Consider the following 7,201-nt stretch of genomic DNA (forward strand, 5'->3'; position numbering starts at 1 on the left):
CCAGGAAACCCCCTCCTCACAGATGGCAAACAAGATTGGAAGTAAAGGTCAGATTGTCTCAGTTAAATTAACGATAGTGTCTGCACCTGCATGTTATAATTATTAATTCTTCAGCGCCTGCATGTTGTAAACCTAACTACTAATGTGTAAAGAGTCATGTAGCAGAGGGTATAAAACCAAGTCCTCCGAAATCATCAGGGTCTTTGTTGTGAACCAATTCCCTTTGGACCCTCTGGCATAATAAACAGTACTCCACTGTCTTGAATGTCCTCCGAGGTGTGTTTTGTGACTCCAGATTCTACAACATTTCTGGTGCATTGGCTGGGAAACCCTCAGAGAGACAGGCACACTAAGCCTCCTCCTGTGGCTCACTGGAATGAGAGCATCCGGAAGGGGAAGGCGCCTCCTCCCCTGAATCAGCTCTTGTTTAATCTAATCTTCTTTCTAGGTGGATTTCACAGAACTGTAGACAACAGAAGGGAAGCGCACACAGGTATGTCCCACTGTAATAATGGAAGGAGGGGCCTGATCAACCCCTTGGGGCTGGATGAGTCTGCAGCAGCTGTGTCCTCGTAGGCTCAGTGGGGAATTGTTTACTGAAGTAAGAAAGACTGTTAACTGAATCTGTGCTGGTTGTTTGTCCATGTATTTTCTGGCTTCCAAGGGACTGTCCCCTTTGCCGCAACACCCTCCAGTTCTCCTTAGGGATTCAGGGAACTCCCAAACGTTGTTTAGGACCAGACTGGGAACTGTGGCTCTGGATGCATGTTTGTCTGTGCTGACCCATGATAAGACAGACTTGGATCTCTCTAGGATCAGACTTATGCAAGGAGGAGTACGTGGAAGGCTTAATTGCTTGGATTTGGCTGGCTTCTGAGAGAAAAACATGAGGGGTATTACCACTGAAACACTTGGTAAGTAAACCTTTTCCACCCTGGTCATAGCCGAGATAAAGTGGCAGTTGTGCTTTGAGTGGAGACATCAGCAGTGGCTGGGGTACACGACCCTGCAAAGGAGCGATGAAATAGAAGTTGGACTTTCTGTAAGTGATTGAAGAAACGAGAAAAGCAGGATGGGTAGTGGAGAATCCAAGCCAACCGTTCTTGAATACATGATTAAAAACTTCAAAAAGGGCTTTAGAGGAGACTATGGTATAAAGTTAACCCCAGACAAGCTTAGAACCTTTTGTGAGATAGACTGGCCATCCTTTAGGGTTGGATGGCCCTCAGAGGGAACCCTAGAATTGGACAAAGTTCAAGCTGTGTACTCTGTGGTAACCAGGCAGCTAGGCCACCCAGACCAGTTCCCGTACTCATGGCTACTAATTGTACAGAATACACCCCCTTGGGCACAGGTATGTTATCTTGGAAAAAGAGAAAGCAAGATTTTTCTGGCGCAGGCAAAATCCAAGTGAGAAAAATTAAAGGAATTATATTATGATCCAGAGGAGGAGGAACTCCCACCTCACCCTCCATACTGGGGAACACGAAAGGGACCCCCTGAACAAGAGGTAAGATCAAGAGAAGAGAAAGGCTTTCCTCCTCTGCTTCCCTCAGTGCCGCAGGTTTCTCTACCTCCTACTGCACCACCAAGTGCAATGGGAGCTACTGCACCAACATTATACCCACCCCTCCCCAGTTTAGAAGAGGGAGAAAAGGGACGGTCAAGTGTTTAGAGATAGCTGAGGATCTACAAAGGAACCTCAAGAGAGAAGTTTTGCAAATGCCTCTTACGGAGGTCCAAGCAGTACCGCAGGGGGGCCAGACAGGCACATCCATCCTGGCCCCACTGCTCTTTACTATCAGCCATTCTCTACCATGGATCACTTGAACTGGCAAAGGCATACCCCCTCCCTATTCTGAGAAGGCACAGGGTATGACTCACCTAATGGAGACTATTTTCAGGACCCACCAACTGATGTGGAATGACATAGCCCAGCTTCTCCTCACCCTCTTCAGTACGGAGGAAAGACACCAGATCCTCACAGAGGCACATAAGTGGCTCTGAGAAAATGCACCAGAGGGCCAACTGGACCCTGAAAGTTGGGCCCGAGAAGCCACTCCAGACACAAGAGCAGACTGGGAATTCAATACTGACCAAGGTAAGCAATCCTTGGAACGGTGTAAGACAGCCATTATTCAAGGCCTCAAGAGCGGGGCTCACAAGCCTACTAACATGGCCAAAACTAACCCCGTAATCCAAAAGGCAGACAAGACTCCCACAGAGTTTTATGAGATACTGTGTGAGGCCTTTCGACAATACACCCACTTTGATCCAGAGACCCCTGAAAACCAAAGGCTCCTACATGCTGCTTTCATGGCCCAGTCATATCCAGATATTAGAAGGAAACACCAAAAGATGGAGGGGTTCTCTGCTCTTACCAGCCCCCAGATGATAGAAATCACTGCTGAAATTGCAAGTGGGAACAGAGACTTTCCTCCTGTCTGTGATGTTACCAAGGGAAGATGAATGGAAGCTGTCTCAGTCATCCGGGGAAGGGGGTGGGGGTGTGTTGCACACACTGAAAGCCCTAACAAAGCTGTTTCCTGAAGTATGGGCTGAAAGTAACCCCCCAGGACTTGTGAAAAACCACCCTTCTGTGATAATAGAGCTAAAGGTGGGGGCTCAGTCCATAAGGATAAAACAATATCCTATACTGCTGGCTGTACAACTACATACAATGTATAAGTCTGTACATATACATATATACATACAAACTACATACATAACAATGCTCAAAATGGTTGAGAGAATGAACTGGACTATCAAGATGACTTTGGCAAAATGGGTGCAAGAAACTGGCGTCCCCTGGATGGATATAATGCCATTAGTGTTAATGAGAATCAGAATGACCACTCCCCCCGCCCAGTTGCATGGATATTCTCCCTGTGAGATAATGTTTGGGAGGCCTCCCTTATTTGGGAAGTAAAGGGAAATTTACAAACAGGAAGGATGGAGGTGTTGTGGCAACTGAAACAGTTGGGGAAGGTGATCCATGACATCACCCGCTATGTTCAGGAGAGAATTCCATTTTCTCTAGGCACTACAGTACACCCATACTCACCAGGAGATTTAGTATGGGTAAAGGACTGGAAGCAGCAGACGTTGCCCCCACCTGGAAAGGGCCATTCACAATTGTACTAACCACTCCCATTGCAGTTAAAGTTCCAGGTATCACTCCCTGGATTCACCACACTCGGCTCAAGACAGCAGTGGAGGACAAGGGACACTGGACTGCCCATCCTAACCCGGAAGAACCACTGACCCGACTCGTCTTCCATCAACAACCAGATCCAGGATGGAGCTGTGTCAGATGATTCCTGCTGTTCCTGATCAGCATGACGACCCTGCCAGGACTGCAAACTCAGGATAATGTGTTCCTGTCCTGGACCCGCTCATATTCGAACTTTAACTGTCGGGTTTGTGGGGTCATGCCTTTGTCGGTGAGGGGTGGACTTCCTTGGTGGGTGTCTCCCTTACACAGAGAGGAATTTAGTCCCCTCTGCTCGTTCTTGAAACAACAATGAGAAACATTTCTTTCTTTAGTAACTCACAACCTGTTGATTCTTTCTTGATGTAATCCAAACTCTAACCAAATTGATCAAGCCCATGTGTGACATTTGAGGTAAAAGCTATGTCTAATGATAATACTCCTTTTTTGGTCATCGATATTTTCTTGGATCAAAGGTGATTGGTGGAAAAATCTTTTTGTAATCGTTGTATTATTTTTAGGCCTTGAATTCTCCAATGTATAACTCTGTGTATAACCTCTAGACTGACAGCCTTGCTACAGGTACACAGTCCCCATGTACAATACTTACCCATGACTGATGCCCACCATTAAAGATAAGATGAGCATCAGGAGGAGGGAATGTTGGGACTACTGGGAGGAGGGCAAGAGGGATTCCATCTTGAAGACTGTCAGCCATCTTAAGGCAGGATGTGAACTGGGCATGAACCCTGTTAACCATCATTAAAGAAAAAGCAGGAACCCCCTTCTCACAGATGGCAAACAAAGACTAGAAGTAAAGGTCAGGTTGTCTCAGTTATATTGATTATAGTGCCTGTACCTACATGTAATTGTTAATTTTTCAGCACCTGCATGTTGTAAAACTAATTACTAACGTGGCCAGTCATGTAGCAGAGGGCATAAAACCAAGCCCTCCAAAATCATCAGGGTCCTTATTGTAAACCAATTCCCCTTAGAACTGGTACTGGTGTACCAATATAAACTGGCATAATAAACTACACTGTCTTGAGTGTCCGAGGGGTGTTTTGTGACTCCAGATTCTACAACACAGGGACAGAGAAAGAGCCAGTGAAGAGTGAAGACAAGGTGTGACTCTGGCAAGTCCCTGAGAAGTCCTTGTGTTACCTGTGTGGGAACTCAGGGAAAAGGGACACACATCCTCCCAGGGTCAAGCCTAGGAAAGCAGCATGGCCCAGGTGGCTCTGGAAAGGTGCTGAGGAAGGGGCTGCATGGTGCTTCTAGGCTGATGGGTCTTCACAGCCTCACATCACGGGAGCAGACGCATGCTCTGTTCCCCCAGGGGGCGTTCAGGGACAACTGGGAGGGAGTTTGACCCAGAAGGACCTTGTGGTTGGACACGAAGGAAGACACAGTGGCCACCTTTGCTAACAGTTAAGAGTGAGGGTGAGGCAGAACAGTGTACACTCAGGAGAGTCAGGCACCCCACAGCCCAGCCTCAACAGTATTGCAGTGACTCCCAGAACTCGACACACACCTGGAAGAAGGAGTGAGGAGACCCAGAGTTGACTGAGATACATTTCCACCACCTGTAGGAAGGGCACTGAGGAAAGGAAATAAGTTTACATGTAAAGAAATGATCTTTCATTTCCTGCAGCCTTACATTTATGGACTAACACTGTGATGGTTGGATGACTGCCTATGAAAACAAGAATCAATGCAGCTGAAGAGGGAGAGGAGGACTGAGAGTGGAAAGAGAGCCCCACAATGAGGGCAGAAGGCCTCGCTTGTAGAACCAGCCAAAATCCCCTGTGGAGTGCCTGTGAATCTTCCCTAATGGGAGTCTAATATTCAAATTCAAGTTCTCATTTGTCCTGATCTTTGCTGCAGCTCCCCTCTGCAGCCCCACATCGCACATGTACTAACCTTGCGTGAGTGGGCTTTGTGGGGATGAAGGAGGAGGCACAATGGTGCATGTGGGCCCAAGCGGCACAGAAAGAGGATGGTGCTACTAGGACGCAGCACGGTGGCAGCAGCCCTCCTAGGGCTGCTGCTGCTGCTGCTAAGTCGCTTCAGTCGTGTCCGACTCTGTGCGACCCCAGAGACGGCAGTCCACCAGGCTCCGCCATCCCTGGGATTCTCCAGGCAAGAACACTGGGGTGGGTTGCCATTTCCTTCTCCAATGCATGAAGTGAAAAGTGAAAGTGAAGTCACTCAGTCGTATCCAACTCTTCTCGACCCCATGGACTGCAGCCTACCAGGCTCCTCTGTCCATGGGATTTTCCAGGCAAGAGTACTGGAGTGGGGTGCCATCACCTTCCCTAGGGCTGCAGTCCTCTCAAAGACTTCCTCGTTCAAACGTGGCAAACCTAACACTCACGTTTGTCACCTGGGCCCCAGGTAAGGCTGTTGGCCAGAACACCTGCACATGGCCTCTCCGTGTGGCCTGGGCTTCCTCACAGCATGGCAGTGGGTTCCAAAAGCAAGTATGCAAAAACAGAGCCTGATAGAAATTCTATCATCTGGTACCATCTAGCCTCAGGCATCAGACAGCATCACCTTTGCCTCTTTCCAGCTTTTTGGTTTTTGCTTTTGCTTTTTTGGCCATGCTGCATGGCATGTGGGATCTTAGCTCCCAACCAGGGATTGAACCCATGCCCCCTGTGGTGGAAGCATGGAGTCCTAACCACTGGACTGCCAGAGAAGTCCCCCACCTCTTTTTGTTTATGAGCAATAAATCACTGAAGCCTGTCCATCATCAAAGGGAAGGAATTAGACTACACTCTTCTGATAGGAAGAATTTGTAGACAAGTTTAAGATCACTACAACAACCAGGAAATCACCAAGAGAAACAGAAGCTTCTGAAAATATTGTGAGGGTCATTCTAGTTTTCCACCATGTGTGGAAATGTATCTCAGATGTTTCTATTTGAGTATCAAGGGTAGTGTGACTGCACAGGCTAGAGGACTTTGGGAAACCCAGGGCAGTGCTGCTAGTTGCCTGACACCCCCACGCCCAGAAGGTAGTAAGCTCACTACTCTCTGCCCGGGGCACTGAACTACACTGGTGTACACCTGGTACAACTGAAACCATTCGGGCTTGCTTCCATATCGTGAACCTGTTTGCTTAAAATTTGGCAAATGTGTAAAATTTGTGGTGCTCACTACAAGCACTGCTACAAGAGAGTACAGCAATTTGCAGACTCGGGAATAAGTATCTGGAATTGACTTCGGGACTGACCAGGACTGTGCTGGACATACCCAGAGATGGGTGATGGTTCTTCCCATGATCAAAACTCGACTAAAGCAGACAGTTAAAATCAGCATAGACGGATTGAACCCTGAGCCCCTCTGCAGCATGGTTAGTGTCTGAAAGTGAAAGTGAAAAAGCAAATCAGATGATATGTATCACAAACATGTCTGTGAGAAGGAGAGGACAAGGGCAGAAAGTGTGAAACAGGTTCTGCTAAAAGGCAGCAGGCTGGCTCAGATAGCTCTGAGGACCTTCCCTCAGGGGAGACCCTGGGGTTTCTGACACTAAATCATTCATCCCATCCCTGAAAAGAGGGCCAAAGAGAAGCTACTTCTGCTGAATCAGCATTTGCCCTTTCACGGAGATGGAAGCCCTAGAACATCAAGGTATGACTCACCCGCTCTACCTTCACGTCTTACTATCTCCAACCACACCTGCTCCTTCTCCCTTTCTCCTGACAAATGATAACAGGGGGTGAGTAATGCCAGAGGCAACAGCGGGTGTCAGCTGCTGCACAGAGATTTACTAGGCTCTTGGCAGACTTTTGGAGAGAGAAGTGGTGGGGAGAGAAGGAAGGAGGGTATGTGTCTCAAAGCTTATGCTCCAAAGTAGGGTATACCTCTGGGCCTGGTGGGATGTGGTGGAGAACGCTCCCTCATTGTGGAAGGGTGTCCAGAGGAAGGGAGAGCCTGACCAGCAGGGATACTGAAGCCGGTTCTTTCTTCATACCACTTTGCACAA

General features: G+C 48.0%; 1 long non-coding RNA gene across 2 annotated transcripts; it reads left to right on the plus strand.

Moving 5' to 3' along the window:
* The first annotated feature begins 212 nt into the window (after positions 1-212).
* LOC138986134 (uncharacterized) lies at positions 213-4,243 on the plus strand. 2 transcript variants are annotated; one of them, XR_011463036.1, is made up of 4 exons: positions 213-493; positions 814-914; positions 1,905-2,101; positions 3,160-4,243. It is a non-coding gene; the product is annotated as an uncharacterized lncRNA (long non-coding RNA). The 2 variants fall into 2 exon arrangements; XR_011463035.1 differs by lacking the exon at positions 213-493 and having other exon boundaries at positions 750-914.
* Positions 4,244-7,201: the final 2,958 nt, after the last annotated feature.

This window comes from Bos mutus, chromosome 3 (assembly GCF_027580195.1).
Source record: "Bos mutus isolate GX-2022 chromosome 3, NWIPB_WYAK_1.1, whole genome shotgun sequence".
Taxonomy (NCBI): Eukaryota; Metazoa; Chordata; class Mammalia; order Artiodactyla; family Bovidae; genus Bos; species Bos mutus.